Raw genomic sequence first — 9,742 nt, forward strand, 5'->3', positions numbered from 1 at the left:
CCCAATGTCCATCTGCTACCTTAATACTAAACCTATAAATATATGCACAAAGATCTATTTCCCCATCATCATATATAAATATATTTACATATGTACCTGCTTGTATTTAGACCTCTATAAATGCCCTTTGCCTCCTAGTTCTTTCCTCTATTTCCTTACTTTCCTCTTGTTTCACTATCATGCTCAGCCTTCATTTGGGTTTCAGTGATTTCTCTCAGTTACACTGCCCTTGATCAAACCCTACCAGGCCTCCTACTAACCTCCTCACTCTTCTCTTTGGATCACTTGTTGTTCTCCCATCCCTGGGTTGGTCAACACAACCTCCTTTCCCCCACCTCCCGCTCTCCCATGTCTCCCCAGAACCATCGGTCCCATTGTTTTCTCCTCCAGATTGTTCATCAAGCTATCTTATCTCGATAGACCTGCAGAGATAATAATATGCACAAAAACAAGGCAGAGCAAGGCAAAGCGACAAAGGAAAACAAAAGGATGACAACAACAACAACAACAAAACCCAATGGCAAAAAAATAAAAACCTGTAAATAGTTCAAGGTCTGTTTCTTGACCTCTAGGAGTGTCGAGTCAAGTCTGGTGAGGTGCCATGCCTGTCTCCAAAGTCTGCCCATGGCACTCCCTCAGGACCTCCCTGCGCTACTCCCCCCACTGCTCTGCCGCACGCCCTTAGTGTTTTGCCTCAATGTGGTGGGGTCAGACTGGGTGCGATCCCGATACTGTGTCTCCAGTGTTGTCCCCCTTAGGGCCCTGGGCCAGCAAGGGACAGTGTGTCTCGTAGTGGGATCAGCCATATAGTCCACTTCTGTACATTGGCTGTTCAGTAGCAGGGATATCGTCCTCCAGGCCAAGATGTGCTCCACTCTCTCTTCCTCCCCCTTCATTTGCTCCCGTGTGCTCTGATCAGACATGTCCCACTCACAAAGCTGCAGCTTCAGTGCTGTCCCCTAAAGTAAATTCTTCTGGAGGGGAGACCGTTATCTTTCATACCATGAAAAATAGGCAGATCACCACTAGCTCACTGAATCAATGGCCTAGCCCCCAGGTTACAAACAAAATCCATTCCTAACTGGCATTAAGCAAATTTGTAGTCAAGACAGATGCATAAGGTTCTTATCTAGTTTTACTTTAGTGCAAGAAAAGACCTGGATCCTTTTCAATGACTTAAAAGCTACATGTGGAGTAGTGACCGGATTCTTAAAAGTTCATGAGCCTCCCTCTAAGGTGCAACTATTGGTCACACTGAGAGAAAGGCATCAGTAGAGCAAGTCTGAAGGTCCGAGACAGGAAAGAAAATCAGTGGTACAGCTTCCAGAAAGAAAAGGTGGGATCAGAGCCATTCCTTATTTATTATTAACTCCTCAAGCCCCCAGTGCCTCTTATGTGCCAGTCTCTTCCTGACAGTGGGGATTCAAGAGGGACCCAATGAGTCAAGGCCTTCACTCTGAGAAGCTCCCAATCTTAACAGTATGAACAAAAGGATAGTGAAATAGACAAGCAAGTGGTATGTGGGTGTGTGTAAAGAAACAAATGATGTGCAGGGATAGGAAAAGAGATGATGACACTTGAATTGAGATCTCAAGTTTGGGAAAGAGGCTGCACTTAACAGATTAGAGGGGAGAGGCCAGAAAGAGATCAAGGGAGAGAATAGCATGTTGAGGTGATGAAAGAGAAATAGGTAAGAATCAATCATCTTTGCAGCACAATAATTAGTCTTTGTTTACCTGAAGCAATAGAGGAAAGAGAACAGAACGTGTGGCTCATAGCCTCCTGAAACAACTTCATCCCCGCCCATGAGACCAGCAGAACAGGATGGTGCCCATCTGTCCTTACTAAACATTTTGATTAAAGATGCTCTAGAACAGCCATTCTCAACTTGTACGCCACGGCCCCTTTGGGGGTCAAGTGACCCTTTCACAGTGGTCACCCGATTCATAACAGTAGCAAAATGACAGTGATGAAGTAGCAACAAAAATAATTTTACGGTTGGAGGGTCACCACAACATGAGGAACTGTATGAAAGGGTCGTGGCATTAGGAAAGTTGAGAATCACTGCTCTAGAAGAATCCTGATCAAAGGGGGGTAGGGTGGGGAATGTAGAACAGAATTCTCATAGAACCCCAAATTTCTGGATCCATGGAGGCTGAATGAGAATCCCTAAAATGATTGCCCTAAACCAAGAATAATCCCCCAAAGTCTTCTTAAACTAAACAGTTTAACCAATAAGCAAAGAATGTCTGCCTTGAGCCTTATGCTTTTTAAGAACTATGTCTATGTGATCAACCTAGAAACATTAGATCGGAACTTTAGCGAGCAGTATATATTAAAGGGAAGGAAGAATTCCTAAAAGGAGGGTAAGAATGGTGGCAGAACTCAAAGAACATGAACCATGTTACTGAGTTGACATGTAGACACGGTTGAACTAAGTGTGTTCAACAACAGCTGAACAAATCCAGCTGTTTAAGAATACTGTGGGGCAGGTCTCATCACAGAACACTCAAGCTGAATTTCCAGGGGAGGCATGATTTTTTTTTTAAGCTCCCTGGGACAGCCTGGGGTGAGCACTTCTGTTTCAGTTGCATGCATTTCTTACAGACCAAGATTAGAAGTCTGCCTTTGAGCCTGGAGACAATGGAAATCATCGGGAAAGTTTCAAGGGAAAACATGACGTCAGCACCTGTACATTTTTAAACAATTTGGAGAACTACCTGGAGGAAGAAATCCACTTTAAAGGGGGAAAGGGACAATTCCTATTCTAAAAAAGAAAAGAAAGACGTGAGTCTATAGGTAAAAGAGAGAGTTCACATCCTTGGGCCTGAATTTTCCCTAAAAAAGATGAAAGACATGGCCCCGCCCTCCGTGACTTCAGAGTAAAGGTGATGCAGCTGAGAGAAGAGACAGGAGGGCAGAAAGGGACATGTCTGATCAGAGCACATGGGAGCAAATGAAGCGTGGGATGGTCTGCCTAGGGGCTGCAGGCAACCAGCTCCATAGGGACAGTCCCCATCAGGCTGGATTATGTAAGCAGGACAGTGAGCACTGGTGGAATGACTAAAGGGGCGGGCCGGAGCTACAGAGAGATTGGGGAGTAAAACCCAGGGGGTGGGAGTTGAGAGTCCTCCACAAGAAATCACCATAGAATTTGGCAGTGGATTCCAGCCTGGGTCAAAAAGAAAGCGGGGAGACTGGGACAGCTGGTATCTGGGAGACTGCATGCAGCTGAGGAACAAACACATTTCATGAGGAGAGATAGGCATGAAAGGATGGACGTGCGGTGAAATTTCTTGGAAGGAGCCATTTCAAGCAGTAACAAGGCCCAGGCTGTGACCACAGGAGCAGCGTCAGCAGTGTCCAATGTCCACCAACCTCTTCAGGGAGCTGTGCGAGTGGACAGGCTTTTGTTTATGGCCCTTATTTAGATTCCGAATTAAAAGTGCTCTACAACCAAGTGTTAGAGTATGATTGTTCAGGGACACTGGGGAGACGCTTTGAGACATATGCTTGACAGTTTTCTGGAACCCTCCCTGAAGCATTTAAAACTTGACTACAAACAGTTGCTGACCTATATTATCCCAGCAGGTGGGCCTATTTTATTTAAGAACAATTCCCACCAATATGTCACCAAGAAACTAAAATCAAGCTCTCAATCCAAAGTGCCACTCCGTTGCTGACACAACCCGGTTCTTACAGCCTCCAGTTGTTTCTCAGTCTTGGCTGAAATGCCCGTCATGGTCTCAGCTGACCTCCTCTAAGATGATTACCCACCCGTTTAGTCCAGTCAGCTAGAACAGGGACTGAGGGAGTTCACTGAAAACCCCGGGGTGGCTTTTGTGAAGTGTGGATGGGAGGTAGGATGAAAACCCAACACACCAATGAGGGCCCATGAGTGGAGAGTAAAATCGCAGACTCTACACGCAGGCCAGACATCAAACTTTGCAGAGGGAGCTAACTTTGACCAATTCAACTCTCAGTATCCTTTTCTGTATGGTGGGCTAATTGCACCTACTTTTAGCTACAAATATTAAACAAAATTAAATATATAAGGCACTTAAGCGCAGGATTGGGAAATAGTAAATGTTTATTAAACTTATAAGAAACTGACATTGAATTGATCCCGACTCATAGGGTCCACAGTAAATATGTCTGGGAGCAAACAGCCTCGTCTTTCTCCCTCAGAGTATCTGGTGGATTTGAACCTCTGGCCCAGCTCTTAGCAGCCCAACACAACTGCTATGATGATTGCTGTTGTTATTCTCCCCAGTTGTAAATGTTAAAGGCAATGAATTGCCTCCAACCCATTACTGAGGGGTTCTAGCCTCTTTAGAGAGCCCATCAAAACAATATATGCAGAGGTGTGCTGGGAAAGTGCCCAAGGAGGAAGCCCATGGGAGGTGAGAACCCCAATTGGTAGGGCTTGCCAATTTCCATAACCTAAGAACACCTACCGTGGCCAGTTCCAAGTTACTGGGAAGAGAGGGGAGAAGAGGGGGAAAGGAGAGGCAGTTATTTCAGAAGAGAATGCGTTTCACTTTGGTCATGTTGAGGTGGAGGTGCTTGAGGAACACCACATGAGGATGTCCAGTAGGAAGGACATCCCTCTGGATTTCAGAAATCTAAGCTGGTGATGCTTTCGGAGGGTCTAGCATATAGGTCACAGCATAAGCAATGGTTTCTAATTGTGATTATCTACTGGGGGCGGGGGGGGTGTCAAGCTAAAAATGAAGAGGGGCTAGGCTGGGCTCTGAGGGTCATCAACATTAAGCCTCCAGAAGAAGGAATGCCCATAGGAAGCTGGGAAGCAGCAATCAGAGAAGCCAAAGGAGAACCAAGTAAATGAGGAATTGAGAAAACAATGTCAACAAGGAGGAACCAGTCATCCAAGTCAAAATCTACTGCGAGATCAAGGCAAAGGGTGGAAAACATTAATGGAAGTTCCAGTTGACTTTGGTAAAAACTTGCTCAGACTTTTGTTAAGAGTAGCTGCCAAATTGCAGGCCATCAAAGAAAGGTATGGAAGTAACAGGTGTGGATGATTCTTCGAGAGGATGGACGGTGACAAGGTCTTGGCAAAGGTACAGAAGGATAGGAATGTGTTGGGGTGGATGGAGGGTTCTACCATGTCCTAACTTTAGAGAAACCTGAGCATATTTAAATGGTGATAAGGAAGAGTCACTCGAGTGAAATTGGGCAGACAGGGAGAAAAGGAAACAGACATGAGCCAGGTTGGGTCTGAAATGGACTACAACCATCTAAGCCCCCACTTCAAGGCAGAAACCAACCTCTAAGGATCCAAAGCATCCCAGTGTTCACTTTCCCAGTGAGGAGGAGGACAAGAGGGGCTTAGAAAAATGGGTAAGCTAGGGTCTCACCAGTTTGTGAGTTACCAATGACCAAGCTCCAACTTGGTCAAAGTATCATCATTTGGGGGCAATGTGATTAAAAACAACAACTTATTTTTAAGCTATTCCATGAAATTAAACCTGATCTTTTACCAAAATAAATCTTTGGATCCTATGGGGTTTACATGAACTCTGCCCAGTTTGGACCTTGTCCTTGGTTCCTGAGAGAACTCTAAACCCTGAGTAACTGAGGTGCTTGTATCATCTATCGACCTCCAGTTCACATCTGCGAACGTATGCTAATGAGGTGAGTCAGGCCAGAAAAGCCACCTCATGATATTAGCTAAGCTCGAGGGGAGGCAGCCTGACTCATTCAGTCACGGCTGTGTCACGGGGTCCCCATAATGGTCTGGATCTGGAAGCTCAAGGGTTTCCTGGTTGGTGGTCAACATTGATACACACAGAAAGGTAGCACATGTCTCATTGAGACCTGGAAGCTCTGCGTGAAGAGCCTTTCAGGACCTCCCCCCATGCATCACTGCATGTTTATCCTTTTTCCTACATTAACACTTCATAATCATAAATACTGAGCTTTCCAATGGCGATGAGTCGGAGCCATCTCAAAGGCAAATTAACAACACGAGACCTGAGGAAAGTTAGTGCTGATAAAAATAATACCTTTTGGTGAGGTGTTTGTGAGAGGCAAAGGAAACAAGGCTCACAGAGTATTAAGCACCATCCTACGCAGCTTTCTAGTCCAGAATATTTAGAAACCATACTAAGGGAGTAGAGCCAGATGATGGTTGTAAGAATGGAGAGATAGGATGTGATGTATTTTGGAGGAAAGTTTGGTGGGTAAACTAGTGGTATAGGAGCATATGGTGATTTATTTAGTCAATGATGCCTCTGAGAGATAGTAATGCCGTTGTTATCAATTTTGGAATCTGTAACTGGCTTACAAATGAAAATTATTTGAGGGAAACCATTGAGTTTAAAATAGCATTGAGATTTCAAAGGGGAGTTAACATAGACACAGTCTGGGGGGTGGGATTTTCAGAGATTTCTATTGTTGGTTCTATTATCATAAGCCAATTGACAACAACAACAACAACAAAGAATAAATGAACTTTACATTAATTCTTCCTGACTTAGACAGTTGTCATGGCCAGAGGTAATTGCTTCCCCAGTCCCCAGTCAACTGAGGGATTCCCCTAGGCCCTGTGGGCTAAAGTAATAGTGTTTCCGAACCTCCTGCCTCAGCATAACGGTACAGTGAACATACCATGGACCGCGAACCAAACAAACAAATCTTTCTTGGTAGAAGCAGAGTCAAAATGCACTTTAGAAGTGAGGATGGTGAGACTTTGCCTCACGTAATTTGGAAAGGTTCTCAGGAGGAACAAGCCCTGGGAAAAGGATCTCATGCTGGGTAAAGCAGAGGGTTGGCAAGAGAGAGGAAGACTCTCAAAGAGCTGGAGTGACTCAGCGGCTGAAATGAGTGTGAGGATGGCGGGGACCAGGCAGTTTCATGCTGTGAGTTGGGGACGCTATGACATGGAACACACTTCGGCGTCACCGACCCACAAGAGCTTTCCATGGCTCCTAGGAGTCACTCTACTGAATTACTGAATCCCAGCGAGTAGTTGCAGTTGGCAGGCTGGGAGCGAAGGTATGTGCTCACTTCAGCAGCATGTGGGTGAAAATGGGAACATAGAGAGAAGATTCGCATGGCCCCTGAGCACGGATGGCACGAACATTTGCGAAGCTTTCCGTGTGTTTCTAATATCTGGAGGTTCAAGGAAGAAAATGTTTTGAAACTGACTTTGGTAGCAATTGTATAATACTGCTTGATGTGATTGAACTATGGAATGGTATGTTGTCAGGATTAACTCACCATAAAATGGTTTGGAAAAAAATTAAAAAGAAGTGAAGGTGCTGGAGACCCCCAAGTCTATGGCTGGCACCCTGCAGAGGTGGAGTGAGTCAAATGTGAGGCCATGAGGAGGACTCCCTAGCTTTCAACTGGCATCTGAGGTCTTGGGAGACTTGGAAGTTTGGAGAACAGTGGCCTTTTGGCTTGTGAAGGCTGACCTCGCTCCTCTGTCAAAATAGTTTGGTGTGAGAAGTGACATCGTTATTGTTCTATTTAGATCCTTAAAGGCTTCAAAAAGAGGTCCAAACTGGCCGTCTACAGATCAAGCTGGAGATCAAGCTGGACGTTTTATAGAAAACACTAGATTTCTGACTCCTCTTGAAAACATGAAGATCTAGCAACGCTGGCTCTATCAGATGAGCTGAATGTTCGCTGCGTCGTCAATAAGGGGCAAAGCCTTCAAGACAAGGGCTTTCCCAGACCTGCCCTTGGCCTCTCCTCACCTGTCTAGCCCCTGAAGGCAGATTCTCTCCCTCGGACAAGAAGCTGGGCTAAATGAGTGCTGCCATCTGTGCCAGCCCGGCTGAGAACCTTCGAAGTGCAGGGCAAAGAGCTCAGACACTGGCAATACAATGGCAGCCACAACACCATGCCTCCTTACACAGCATGGACACAGGACAGTCTTCCTCTCAGCAGGACCGATTTAACTTTGCATGTAGAAAGTATTCTAGCTGTCTGCCCCTTCTGCACATCCACTGATGAACAAAAGCATTCAGAGTGGATGCTCAACTTGCTATAGAAATTGTGACACAAATTGTCTGGAGTTTGACATTATATTGTCGCCCCTTGCTTTCAGACCACTGCCTGAAAAGGGCAGGGTAGGTGGCAAGGGTGACTGGAGTTTATTACAATACAAGAGAAAGTAAGGAAGTTCCAGAATGTTCTTGGCATTAGCAGTACCATTTCATCCCTTCCTTTCTTGACACGCTGAAGTCTCTTCCAATACTGTGCCCATAGCTGACCTTACCCTGTCTTTGCCACACTGGAGTGAAGACAGAGTAAACGATAGAACAGGGATGACCCCCAGGGCTCAGAAGATGTATTTGTTTTGCTAAAATGCTTGCTGCTGATTATTTGGCTAGGTCAACAGTTGCCTGCCTGTGTCCCTGGAGGGCCCTATTTTAAAGGAAAGGTACTTGGAGGAACGAAAGAGATGCTTCACCCTTGGACCTTCCCTCTGTCCCTCCTGCTGCAGAAGATGAGGGAAACACATTTAATAAAGGCTTAATGGAAACAGGAGAAAGCACTTCGCACATAAATAAGACCTTTAGCTTTTGCAGTAGAAATAATTTTCTTCAAATAAGAAACCTGAGGCACCAAGGAATTTGATACAATAAGGCGGAACAGACTATATCCCTGTTTTGAGAACTAGTATTAATCAAAGATTTTCCAAGGTGTGCATGGCAAAATAGAGGAGCAGAATTTCTCGATGTTTCTCGCTAAGAGCGTGATAGGGCATGGAAATGAAAGTGTACCACTGCTCTGTGACTCAGAGGTCCACCTCCCCTCCCTCCTGCCTCCTGTGGCCTAACTGTACTTAACCTAAGTCACAGCAGGAGTTCCTTGACCTCCACCTTAGAGCTTTTGGAATTTTTATAGCTTGCTGCATTGCTCACAGGCAGATATGATGTTTCGTGAAAGATCTTCTGGATAACTCTGAGGACCATCCCATGGAACTGATTCCTGCTATTGAGTTAGTCAACAGGAGTCCTGGTAGCATAGCAGGCTACTCATTGGAATACTAACCACAAGGTCAGCAGTTCAAAACTACCAGCTGCTCCAAGGGAGAAAGATGTGGCTTTCTACTCCTGGAAAGAGTTACAGTCTCAGAAACCCACCGGGACAGTTCTCCCCTGTATTTGGGTCACTATGAGTAGAACTGACGAGATGGCAGTGTGTTTGATTTGTTTAGTCAACAGAGACATCCTGAAACTAACCTAAGACGTAAAGAATCTCATTGTTCTGTCTACTTGCTCTGGTCAGTCATCGCATTCCATGGTTATTCTGAATCCTGAGTTAATGTAAAGCAGTAAAGTAAAAAGTGCACAATCCCCATGTGTTTTGAGCACAAAGGGGATGCCATCAAGACAGCCGGTGGTGCTGTCAGTCCCATTGCTGGTGTCACCTTAGGGGAATACAAATCTCCCTTTTTCTCTCGAACTTGGAGTTAGTGAATTGGCTTTGCTACTCCAGGGTATGAACCCTCATTAGAGGTAGCATTTCCTCCCCAGAACCGCAGCCTAGCACATTGGATTGGTGATCATGGACCAAGGACCTTGTTGGTCTGGACAGATTTGGATTGAACTCCAGCTTTGCTACTTACTAGGTGGGCAGCCTCATTATTTGACCTCCTTAAGCATCAGTTTTATTAACCAAGCTATTAATTCACATTTCAGGGGATTGTGGTGAACAATCTTTACAAAGCACTCAGTAAGGGAAAGCAAGAACCAGAGACTGA

The 9,742-nt window shown here is 45.3% G+C and overlaps 1 non-coding gene across 1 annotated transcript; it reads left to right on the plus strand.

Annotated features, from left to right (window-relative positions):
* The first annotated feature begins 7,025 nt into the window (after nt 1-7,025).
* Nucleotides 7,026-7,130, plus strand: LOC115869420. Its single transcript, XR_004046171.1, has one exon. It is a non-coding gene; the product is annotated as a U6 spliceosomal RNA (small nuclear RNA).
* The last annotated feature ends 2,612 nt before the right edge of the window (nt 7,131-9,742 follow it).

Source organism: Echinops telfairi, unplaced genomic scaffold (genome assembly GCF_000313985.2).
Source record: "Echinops telfairi isolate 266 unplaced genomic scaffold, ASM31398v2 ScPeMD7_25;HRSCAF=90, whole genome shotgun sequence".
Classification (NCBI taxonomy): domain Eukaryota; kingdom Metazoa; phylum Chordata; class Mammalia; order Afrosoricida; family Tenrecidae; genus Echinops; species Echinops telfairi.